At 41.8% G+C, this 13,287-nt stretch overlaps 1 protein-coding gene across 3 annotated transcripts in view; it reads left to right on the top strand.

Moving 5' to 3' along the window:
• TASOR (transcription activation suppressor) overlaps nt 1-13,287 on the top strand; it is a 132,470-nt gene that overhangs the window by 79,139 nt on the left and 40,044 nt on the right. The window lies entirely within an intron of this gene.

The raw sequence follows: 13,287 nt of genomic DNA, 5'->3' as shown, positions 1-13,287 counted from the left end.
ACAGTAATGACATTTACTGTTCCAAGACCAAAGCTCAGTTTTTTCTTACCAGTATTAAAATTAATCTTCAATCATTTATTATGATCAAAGACCAGCACTATAAACATTAATCTTGGATGCAGATAACTATTGTAGTGATTATTCAGACATACAGTCAAGTTCTATGTCGATTTAGGAGCACACTGCAATAAATGGGCTTCACGGTAACTAATTCTGTATGGAATTGCAGCCTTAATGGTGTAATCTCTTTTCTTGTGTGTGTGGCCTGCCTTGATACGTAATTCTTCGCCCCTGAATTTGGGAGATTTTATCAAAGGCCAAAAACAAACTAACACTGTGTGTGGGAAGGGTAAGATGAGAATCCTTTGGAGTGTTAACTCTTTCCTTCCTCAAGCAAAGGAGAGGAAGACAATACCCACTTGGTGGTGTCCTAGTGCCAGCTAGAGAAACGCTGTGATAATTAATTACAGGTGTTATATGCAATGTTCTACTAAGAACTTTGCACTGTTTGTGGTGTATGAAATTTAATCTTCCCCCTCAGCAGATGAGCAACATCCTACAACATACTGTGCTACTTATAATGCAGCACATACTTTCAGTGTGCACAATACTTTAGAGAACAATGTATTGAATTACATGTTAGCTGCTGTATCTGTATATCTGAAAACAAATTAAGCTGTATGTTTACTTGATTGGAATGCTGGAATAGAAGCAGCCAATTCAAGCATTTTAAATTAGTAGTTAACATAGTGCCTTGGAGATATCTTAAGGGTGGATGGAGCAAAACAAACATTGGTAATGGTCTTTAATGTTTGTTTTGGGCAGGGGTGGAAGAAAGTGGAGTGACTCAAAAGACACATCATGGGCAAAGTGGTGAGCAAGAATTCTAACAAATGTTTTTTGAAGAGTAATGAGAAGGTGGAGTAAGGAAAGTGTTAATTGCTGGGAATCCATAGTATGCTAAAAGAGATAGAAGGTAGGGTTTAAATGTTGTTGTAGGAGCAGCAGCAGAATGACCTGAGGGGTGTAGGGGCTAATAGAAGAGATGAACAATAAAGCATACAGAACTGGGATGTGTTTTGGGGGAGTCATCAAAGTACAGCAGAAATTAATGAGCTGACATGAAATGGAGGAGTGGTGTATTGGAGTCTTAATAGTTTAGGTACCACTGAAACAGACTTATAAATAACCAGCTGTCTAGTCACTTGTTACAAGTAAGAATCGTTTCCATATATTTGTAGCTTGAAAGCTTTATAAACATTATAAAGCCACTGGCAAATGGTTAAAGAGTTGAAGTAGGACAGGGGAGATCCACTTCAAATCTACACTGAACCATGAAGATCTCATGGCAATTTTGCTGTCTGCCTAGTGTGATGATATTTTGAATGTAGGTCAGTATATTAATAAAAGATATTGGGGGGGAGGAGTTGGGAAATAATCATGTATGCCACTTTAAGCTCTTTGTGGAGACAGTGGATTTAAATGCAGGTTATATGGTCTAAAAAAAGGTAAAGGTGTCCCCACACTTGTAGTGCGAGTCGTTTCCGACTCTTAGGGTGACGTCTTGCGATGTTTACTAGGCAGACCGTATGTATGGGGTGGGATTGCCAGTTCCTTCCCCGGCCTTTACCCCCCAGCATATGCCGGGTACTCATTTTACCGACCACGGATGGATGGAAGGCTGAGTGGACCTCGACCCCTTTTACCGGAGATTCGACTTCCTCCTTCCGTTGAAATCGAACTCCAGCCGTGAGCAGAGCTTCGGCTACGTTACCGCCGCCTACCACTCTGCACCACGGAGGATCTTGATATGGTCTACATATAATTTAAAAAAGGAACATTGGTTTTCTTATGGGCCCCAGATGACAATAGGTATGCATAGACAGGTTAGAAAAAATGTTGCAGGTTAACAATTTCAGGATTTGTATGTGAGTTTGTGCAAAAAGCATTCAACTTGAAATTCCAGTGGTAATGTGAGAACAAGAGGCTTTGAGCTACTATAGAACAATAACTGCTACCATCAATGTTGAAGGAACTTTTATTGGCTTAGTTCTCCTTCCCTGATCTGTTTTGGTTGTTTCTGGTTATGAGTCGTGTATGCTATTAATGTAGTCAGCAGAAAATTGGAATTTTTCTGCAAATGCTTTTTGTCAGAAAGTGAATGAATGAATGGTTTATTACGGTCGATGACCAGAAAAATATATCATACAAGCGTAGACAGTACAAAACAGGGTTAACAATGCAGTATCCCCTAAAAGTATGTATATACAAACTATTTAGACAGATGTTGCAGAGTGCAGCGGTCCCTGGGTTATAAGCACTTTATGTAAATCAATCGCTGCAGCAAAAAAGTTTGCAACCTTATATGTAATACAGGGGTCTGTGTCTGCAAAGAAGTAATGCACATAAAAAGTTACATCCCTGCCCGACAAATTCTGGAGAAAAGGGGTGATAAAGAGATCATTATAAAATATACATTCTAATAGGACATGATTTGCGGTCTCAATAGCACCAATATCACATGGGCAATATTGTTCAGCAAAGGGAATTTTGCAGAACCTTCCCTCTAAAAGAGCAGATGGCAGAACGTTATATTTGGCCAATGTGAATGCCTTTCTGAGCCTAGAAGTGTGGAGGGAGGTTAAATACTGCGCCGGGGAGAAAGGCTTTGAAAGTGGATTAAAAACAAAGTTATAACCGATAAGGGATAAAAGAGATTGAAAATCCACATCCAAAATCCTCTGCGTAATATCTGCCAGAGCCTTAGATGGTCCAGAGGCTAAAATATTTGGAGGGGAGAAACCTAAACGGGCAAGTTTAGAGAATAGAGATTTCTTCCATTTCGATTGATAAGGATCCAACAACACAAGTGGAGCCAATCCAACTGGGGCAAAGATCAATTTGAACCAATACCTAAATTTAAGAATCCATATGTGAGCCTCGATGGTTGGGAGGCCAGCTTCGAGGCGCAATTTCGTGTTAGATACACAGGAAGGGGTGCCAAAAATGCTCCTAAGAAACTTAGATTGAACAGTTTCTAAAGTAGTACAGGTACCATAGATACTTATCTGGGCACCGTATAGCAATTGCGAAATCACTTCAGCGGAGAACACTTGCAGCGTGAATGGCACATATTGGCCACCGTTCGTATAGAAAAAAGATAGAAGAGGCTTTTGAAGTCCTTTTAGCAATCGCTCTAGCATTCGCTGCCTGCAGGTGCCAAAGTCCAGAAGAGTGAAGAGTAATTCCCAAATACCTGTATGATGAAACTTGTTCGATGGGAATGCCATTTACGTGCCAGCGATGTTGCAACCTCTTCCGAGTGAAGACTACAACCTTGGATTTGCTGTGATTTATCACCAGCAGATCCTTAGTACAATAGGTAGAAAGAGCTCTTAATAAGTGGCGAAGACCAATGCTTGACAGTGATAGAAGGACTGCATCATCAGCATACAGTAATATCGATAGAGGTCTATTTGCTAAGGTAGGGTGATGTGTAGGGCTTTTAATTAGGGAATTAATATAAAGGTTGAAAAGGGTTGGGGCCAAGATGCAGCCCTGTTTGACTCCCTTAAGAGTGGCAATAGGTTTAGTAAGATTACCCGCATGATTGCATCTGATCTGAATTTGGGTATTTTGGTAAAGGCCACGGATCAGAGTTAGTAGGCGTCTGTCCATGGAGGCAGATTCAAGTTTGGCCCAGAGTTTGTCTCTCGGGATGGAGTCAAATGCGGCCTTAAAATGGATAAAGGCGGCATAAAGGGATCCCCCTGGCTTGGCAGAATATTTTTCTATGAGGTATTGTAGCACAAAGACATGATCCAGGGGGGAGCGACCTGCCCTGAAGCCAGCTTGTTCCTCCTCCAGGATATTTTCCTGTTCCATCCAAGACTAGAGCTTAGGTAGTAAGTCGCTGGCATATAGCTTACTCAGGATGTTCAGGAGGGTAATAGACCTATAATTAGCTGGATTCTACCGACGGCCCTTTTTAAAGATTGGAATAACAGTGGCATAGCTCCATTCTTCTGGGATACAAAGGGTTTGATCAATACTTGTGAAAAGGGTTGCTAGGACCGGGGCCCACCACTCAGGATTAGCTTTAATTACCTCTGGGATAATATTGTCGGGCCCTGGAGCTTTGTGCCGCTTCAAGCTAACAATTAGGGAATTTATCTCACTAACAGAGACTGGGGGCCATGTTGGTAGGTCAGTTGGAGGAATCTCTGCCCTTTTTGTTCTTAATTGGCAAGAGGAGAAAATGTCCTGAAAATATAACTCCCATGTATTTGCAGGGATATGGTAATTCACTGCGGTGGGGTCTTTTACCCATCCCCCAGACACAAGCTTCCAGAAAACAGATGGATTTTTAGACCTGGAAGCGGCAATCAAAGACTGCCAGAGGTGAATCTGGGCTGCTCCCCTCCCCCCGTTTAATTAGGAGTCTGTATTCCTTTTTTAATGCAAGGCACTCTCAGCTGGGAGACCTGGCAAATCCTTTATTCTATATTCCCTATATTTTTCTACAAGCAATTTCTTAAATTTAACACAATCCTTATAAAACCACAATTTGGAAACTCGGGGACAAGTGGCGGACTTTGTCGCTGGCTGGGAGGTCAGGCAGAGTTGTACATCCGAAATGAGTTCCCGGTATGCAGCTAACATTGATTCTCCAGAGTCAGCCGCTAGGAGCTGTTCACAGCAATGAAGTGAGCGATGCGAATACAGTAAGGCTTTCAGATCCTTTTCCAATTTTTGTGTCCATCTGACATGCGAGGCTCTCACATCTGGGACCATATCCAACGTTATAGGTTGATCAATGTGGGTGATACAGGAATCACAGCATATCAGTAAAGTCAGGGGGAGATGGTCGCTGTCCTGGCGGTCATCGACCATGCATATTGAAAGTTTACTGAAGAGGTCAATGGATACGATAAAGAAGTCTATTGTTGAAGCTCCTAAGCTGGATAGATAGGTAAATTCACTGTTATTATCACCTTTCACGGATCCATTTACTAAGGCAAGGTTCAGTCTAAAAAGTGATTGTATACGGCAAAAGCCAGCATAATTAATACCCGAGTCTTTAAAGCGGCGAGTTGGCAAAAAAAGAAACTCATCCAGAGTAGGGGGGACTTCATGAAAATGAGCATACAAAGCATCGTCACTAGGACCTAATCTGGCATTGAAGTCACCCGCTAACACCACCTTCGCCTGGGGGTAGAGCAATGTTTGCTTGTCTATATAGGCCTCTAATTCGTGGAAGATTTTGCAAATTCGGCTTCTTTGGCGAGTCGGTGGAAGGTAGACATTTATTAATAGTAAGCATATCCAAGGGAACTTAAGGACTAAGGACATGGCGAGGCCTGGTAGTCTAAAGTAGTGGCGCAGGCTCTAAGGTTTATAGCGGTCAGCACACTCAGGCCACCTTTGGGGCGGCCGCCTTTATCACTAGGCATAGCTGCCATCGAATAAACTGAGAAGCCATCAAGGTCTAGTGTCTCAGTACACCAAGTTTCCTGGAGGAAGACGATATCATGCTTGTTTAAGTAGTCCGTAAAGGAGGGATCTGTTTTTTTAGACTTCCATCCTGCAATATTCCAAGAGAGAAATCTTAGCCAGGAAGTCGGACTGGTGGACTCTAGTCAAGGCTTAATAGGATTACCTCGTGTAGGATGATGGATTGTAGAGGTTTTCTGCATATGAGAGTCGCTAATAGTTGGAGGTAATTCAGTCACTAGAGGTTCAATTATTTCTAAAGTTTCATCCATCCGGCAGACGTTGGATATGGGTATCTGATTAAGAACTGCAAAAGGGCCCTGGGGAGGGTGGGCTTTTTGCGGAGAGCCTTCCTCATTTGGGTTTAGCCATCTCATATCTGTCCAGATAGATGGAGAGCTTGATGTTACTGTTGTCCTTGGAGGTAAAAATGAGCCTGATTTTTCTTTATGGAGGGTTCATATATCTTCATTGCTGGTAGGTTAATTTCTGCTAGAGTTGAGCGAGGGCCATAAAGTGTCAGAAAGTGCTGTATAACTTGGACACTAGTGCTACAAGGACATTACAAGGAAATGTAGAGAAAATAGTTTTTCTTCTGAAAATAAAACCTTTTCCATGTTGGTGATGATGGCTACCACCTCTTGGTTGTCATTAAAGGAATGCTTAAAAGCAAGTTCTGTTGACAGAATTTGAAGGTGGTTGAACTCAATCAAAATAACTGGTTAATGGAGCTTGTGGTTTGGGGTTAATGGCAACCTGGAAAATATGAACTTCCAAACTGCTTCTAAGGAGTACTGTTCTAAATCTATAGCATAGCTTGCTGGAGCATGTCTAAGATACCAGGCTGCAGGCTTGTTCCAACAGTCATGTTCCAAGAAAAATGCTTGTAAAAAACCCTTTACTGTCATTCAGGTAGAGAACCAATAGTGTCTTTGTCAGGCCCCTTCCTGTGGTCACCGCCTTGTCACTGTTCCACCTTAGGGTCCTGGTCTCTTAACGGTTCTCTCACTGGCTCTAGCAGAGATCCACCCAACAAAAAGCCTCCCCAAACCTCACCAACCAACCGAACCCCCTCTCAACTGTCATCCTCTCATTTATACCTTCAGACACTCAAGTGCTCAGCCAATCATAATCCAACACTCATCAACATTCCAACCCATGTACTCCCCCCCTCAGTCTACTTACCACATATACTCTAATAAACCTGCACTTACCATATTTACAGTATTATATATATACAGGGACATCACAATTTCCCCCTTCTTTAATAAAAGCATAGTATTATTTCCTGTACCCAGGAATAATACGACATGTTATACCAAAGTTCATGTCACACAGGGGTAGAGTGTCCTTACAGTCCCACTTCCTGGTCAAGTGACTGCAGTCTCTGGAACATGTCTAGAAAGTCCATCCGCCAACACATCCTTTCCTTTGATAAACACAAAGTCCGCTTAATACTCTTGCAAGCACCCATGACCATCTCTGAAGCATGGTGTTGTTCTTCATGGTATCCAGCCATATCAGCGCACGATGATCTGTGATCACGGTGAATCTTCTTCCCCACACGTAGGGACACAACTTGCTCAATCTCCACACAACCGCCAAACACTCCTTCTGCACTGACAAGTAGTTTCATTCCCTCGCTGTCAGCTTACGGCTCAGATAGGCAATAGGATGCTTAATGCCTTCCCTTTCCCGCATCAGCACAACCCCGAGACCCAGGTCAGAAGCGTCTGTTGCCACGATGAAAGGCTGCTTATAGTCCGGAGCTATTAACACTGGACTCTGGCACACTGCTTGCTTTAACTGGTCAAAAGCTTTTTGACACCTTTCACTCCACATCACTCTCTCAGCATGCTTCTTTTGCGTTAGTTCATGTAGTGGGGTTGCTATTTCTTCAAACCCCTTGATGAACCTTCTATAAAACCCTGTCATACCCAGGAACACTCACTTGCTTTCTGATCACATCTAGCACTTTCATTCACACGATAGGGGGTAGATCTTATTGGAGGATGATTGCCAGTGTCTATAGTGTGTTTTGCAACACTGGTGCTATCAGGTCTAGTATTAAAGAGTTCCTCATGTTTGATCAGAACACTCAGGATTTCCTCTTTGACCTTCACATCCACCTCCTCTGACCACTCCCAACTGATCTAAACCACCCTCTGCCTTACTCTCTTGCACCAAGTCTGGCAAATTAGGACCACTCCCGTCAGGGAACAATGTGACTTGTAAAACCCTTGCATCTCTGGCATGATAGGGTTTTAACATGTTCACATGTACTACCTTGTGTTTTTTCAGTTTGTCTGATGTTATGACATAAGTCAATGTGTCTTAATTTCTCTCTAACAACAAAAGGTCCCTCCCAGCTGGCTTGCAGTTATGTTTTCTGGGAATAAATGCCATGACCATATCCCCCACTTCATAGACACACTCTCTTGCTGTCCTGTCATACCAATAGCTCTGTTTTTATTGAGCTTGGCTCATATTCTTTTGTACCACTTTCATCATAGTTTCTGATTTATTATGGAAGTCTAGCACATAATCAACCACAGATGTTTTATATTCCACCAGGGGCCCTTCCCACAAATTCTGTAACAACTCCAAAGGACCCCTCACTTTCCTTGCATACATTAATTCAAAAGGCGAGAACCCAGTTGATTCTTGTGGTACTTCCTGATAAGCAAATAAACACCCCAAGCGTTCATCCCAATCCTGTGGGTGATCTTGTACATAACTTTTTATCATCCCTTTCAGCACTCCATTAAATCTTTCTGTTAACCCATTGGTACCTGGATGATATGTGGTTGTTTTCAGATGTTTCAACCCACAACACTTCCACATGCACTGCATAACTTCCCCCATAAACACACTGCCTTGATCAGTCAGGACCTCATGGGGAAAACCCAGTCTCAAAGATCTTCAGGAAAGCCTCTGCCACTACAGGGGCTTCTACTGATCTCAGAGCCTCAGCATCCAGTACCTCATGGCAAAATCCACCACCACTAAGATGTATCTCCGGCCATGCCTTGTGGGTTTAGAGAAAGGACCCACTATGTCAATCCCCACTCTATAAAAAGGCTGTCCTATTATAGGAAGGGATTTCAATGGAGTTTTTGTTTTCACCCCACTTTTTCCCACCTTTTGACATATAGTACATGAGGAACAGTACTGGTTGACATCTTTGGCAATGTTTGGCCAATAATAATGAGCAGTTAGCCTTTTCTTTGTCTTTTTTATACCAAGATGTCCTGAACAAGGTATATCATGTGCCATAACTAGCAATCTGGATCTGAATTTGTTAGGCACAAATAACTGTTTGACTGGTTCACAACTTATATATCTCCCTTTTGGTAGCCACAATTTATACAGCACCCCATTTTCCCACACTGTTTTATCCCTCAGTCTCTCTGTAAAAGGGATTATTTGTGGTAGGGCTTGCTTCTTTATGGCTTTTAAACTGTCGTCTTTTTCCAACTCATCCCTGAACTGCTGTGCTTCTGCAGAGGATAACACATTCATAACTTGCAACAAAGTCTCATTCTCTCCAGGCTCACTAGGGGTTGCTGTGGTGACCTTGGGCTCAGTTACAGGCTCCACCCTGTTCTGTTCTGTGTCAAGACAAAATGGCTTCTGCAGCTTTGCCAAGCTATTGCCTTGTCACCACACAAATCTGTCCCTGTGATCGCATTACATCTATGCCCAAAATTACAGGTTCATGCTGTTGGGCATTGATACCCACTTTATATGTCTCCTCTTTTCCTCTCCAGTTCAATTTTATTAAGGCCATGGGAATGCTCTCTGGCTCACCTCTCACACCTTGTATAAATACTTTTCCCTGAGGTAAGTTTCTCAGTTTTCACCAGATCTGGCCTCAACAAGGTCTGAGCAGCACCAGTGTCCAGCAAAGCCCAACATTTCACCCCTTGCACACACACTTCTCCTAAGCTTGAGTCAAAATCCTGCACATTTGACCAGCTTATTTGACAGAATTGTATTTTCTTAGTTTCCCCTTCTCTCAAGCTCATTGTTCACTGTTCGCCCTTGAATAGGATTACTGATGGGGTTTGTAGCTTCACATTGAAAACGTAGGTGTCCTGGCCTACCACATTTGAAACAGATTTTTTCCTCCATTTTAGGATACACGGACCCAATTTGAGGTGTCCTGTGTCCTTCTGATTTTATTAGAGGGTTTACTCTCTGTGGTGCCACATCCCTTCTGCCATTAGTATTAGGTCTTGTTTTAAAATCTCTTCTTATCTTTCCCATCCAACCAGTTCGGTTTGAGGTAAAATGATTTGCCAGCTCTGCTGCCTCCTGCACAGACTTAGGGAAATGATCTTTAACCAGTAACCTAATTTCTGGTGGCAGTTGATGGTATAGCTGGTCTAATATCATGAGGCTTTTCACCCCCTCCACAGACTGAGCTTTTGCACTCATCATCCATTTCTCAAATATATCCATCAATTTTGCCCCCAACTCCACAAAAGACCTCCCTGTCTGTATCTGGCAATTTCTGAACAGTTTTCTAAAATAATCAGGCCCCAATCTAAACCTTTTGAACACTGCTTCCTTAAATTCAGCATATATCACTGGCCTGTCTGAGGGGAAACATTGATATACCTCAGCCAATTCTCCTTTAATTAAGTTTGATAAATACTGCATATATTTATCTTCAGGTAACCCCCACATCTGGTGAGGTAAATTTGTTAATCCTGTCCAGGTTTATACAAAGCAAAATCTTTTGGAATTTAATTTTTGCTTCATCCTTCTCTTTTCTTGTCTCCTCAGAATGAAACTTCTCCCTTTCTAATTCTAACCTTTCAGCCTCCACCCTCACTCTTTCAGTTTCCATTCTCAATCTTTCAGCCTCCAAGACCCGCTGCTTCTTTTTACTCAGTCTCCATTCTCAGTTTCACCATCTCAATCTCTCTATCCTTCTTTCTCACGTTCCCATCTTATCTCTTAAATACTCCACGGAGGCAGGATTGCTTGAGCACCCTTCTGGGGTCTCTTCTCTTACAGGCTCTTGGGTTTGGACTGTGGTATAAGTGATTAGTGTTACCTGCAATTCATCTACCCCTTTACCCTCATGAGGTAAATGAAAAGCTATACATTTCTCCACCAACTTTTATCTCTTCATTTTCAAGGACTCAGCCATGTTTCTCAGAGCTTATAAACTTTTCCACACACACCCAAGTTATCTTTATTAGTTATTCCCTTCACAATCACACTACTTTCTAGGGACTCTCTCTTGTTTGTATCCCACTGCTACAGCCACCACCTGTCAGGCCCCTTCCTGTGGTCACCGCCTTGTCATGGTTCCACCTCAGGGTCCTGGTCTCTTAACGGTTCTTTCACCGGCACTAGCAAAGATCTCTCAAGATCCCACTGCTAGGCGGCACCACCAGACATTCCCTGTAAACAATATTGCCTTGAAACTGTGCCTTAGTCGCCTCCTGGCCTTTTGCTACTTTGTGTCTGGGTGCACTTGCAGGCCACACACACCCTGTATCTTTGTGCCTATAAAGAATACAGCCCTGGGTTGCTCTGGATATCTGATGATGTTACACTATCTCTTCACTGCTGCCACCATTGAGACTGTTTCCCAACCTTGGTATATGCCCTGCCCACCCTTGTGGTCTGTGTAAACCCAGCCAAGGATCAGGCGTTCTGGTAAACCAAAAAATATTTATTTATATACACGGAATAACAAGATTGCTTAAAGGTTTAGTTAAGAAGTGTGTGGTTTCATAAGATGCATTACTCTTTGTTTCTTAGTCATCAATAACCTGCCTCACTACCCGCCTAATTCAATCCACCCAACCAAAAGCCTCCCAAAACCTCACCAACCAACCGAACCACCTCTCAACTGTCATCTTCACATTTACACCTTCACTCAAGCGCTCAGCCAATCATAATCCAACACCCATCAACATTCCAACCCATGTACTCCCCCCTCACTCAGTCTACTTGCCACATATACTCTAATAAACCAACACTTACCATATTTACAGTATTGTATATATACAGGGACATCACAGTTTTATCCTTTTTGTAAGTGTGATATCCAGTCTAAAGTAACACATGGAATGGCTGTAGAATTACCTATAGAGTTCCTATCTTTTTTAAGGCTGCACAAAAAATTCTACTTCATATGTGTATGACAACAGTAGGGGCAAGTCTGACAACAGGGTATCTTAAATGTAACCAACATATAATGAACTCTGGAAGGATTTCTAGTACAGTAGACAAAGACAGAATAAACATGTACTAAAATAAGCTACTGGTTGGATGGACACTGTGATTTGAGTTTATATTAATCCTAAGATATGTAACTATTGCCAGATGGGAGGGAAACCCGTGCTGCAGCAATTAGATGCTATTATAACAACCCTAATAGTGATTGAATTTAGCTATAATTATGCAAGCAAAATGCACAGTGTAAGGACCACCTAGCACATCAGATCAAGATGGGAGACTTTATGTGAATTGAAGTACTATTCAGGAAGAACGAAGTCACCTAGTCAGTGTCTTCTGGTAATACTCTTTGACTGTTAAACTGGTAGCTGTACTGCAAATCAATACTAATAGGCTTTTTTGCTTCTTCATGTGTCAGCTGTCCTCCATATGCGATTCCTAGTACATTCTCTACACATAGGTAACAATAGATATTTGGGAGAGAAGACAGATGTAGTGCTGTACAGTCTTTTTAAAAAGGGGAGCACTGGTATCTAGCAGAAAGAGATGCCCTAAGTCCTAAAGAATTTTGAAAAAAAGTATAGTCGGAGAAATTGTCTCATCCCCAGATGTGCTGCTGTTCACCAAAGCAAAATATCTAGTAGTTGTCTACGATGCATATACAATCACAATTAACAATATACATCAAGTATTGTTGCAACAGAAACACATACCTGATGGAAGATACAAGGATTTTACGCAACAAATAAAGCCATTCTTGTGTGATAAATTGTTGGAGAAGATAGTTAAGTACATTTTTGTACTTAACACCTGAATGGAAGTTAATTTGAGGAACTCACTTTAAGGTCTGTGCTCTTCAAAATGTTTTATGTTTGAAAGAGAAAACCCATTGCTTTGCCTGCCTAGTAAGATAATCTTGGATGATTAGAAGTTTTCTGCGCACTTGCAGGCAGAGAACTTTATGTGGAATTCAGAATGTGGCCATAGGTGGAGATCCATTAATTTTTAAAATGGCAAATATCAGAATCCTCTTGGATACTATATGCTGCATAACCACAAGGTACCTCAATGATATCTAGTGATCTGCTCACTTCCAGCAATGTCCCTATTACTCATTTATCCAGTAAAGAAAAACCAATCATTTAAAAGTACCTTACTATACCAATATTCAAATGCCAAGCTCAGAATGACATGCATATTTGCACACTATTTGCATTTTTGGATGCAGATGCTAATTTTTCTTACATGGGGTCCCTTAGCACAGTCTCTTGAGTGGCTCTCATTAATTCTATGACTTTGGAATTGCAATGTGGAAATAGAGCATGAAATCAGCATGATTTAGTATTTTTATACTGCACTCTCTAATAGCTATTTTTGTGTGTGATATAATCTTAATTCACTTAGATCACTTCTAGACACACAACGCCTACAGCTAGTGGCTGTGTGTTTTATCTTTGAGATGCTTTGGCTAAGTGGGATCTCAGATTTCACCAACTCTTTAAAATGTGACCTCGCCATCAAGCAGTATTACAAAACCATTACTTAAAAGCAAAGATAACACTTAGGACAACATATGCAGCCAAGGCATTAAAT

Source organism: Rhineura floridana, chromosome 3, assembly GCF_030035675.1.
Source record: "Rhineura floridana isolate rRhiFlo1 chromosome 3, rRhiFlo1.hap2, whole genome shotgun sequence".
Taxonomy (NCBI): Eukaryota; Metazoa; Chordata; class Lepidosauria; order Squamata; family Rhineuridae; genus Rhineura; species Rhineura floridana.
The sequence above is the reverse complement of the archived record's forward strand: the minus strand, read 5'-3'. Positions and strand labels throughout refer to the sequence as shown.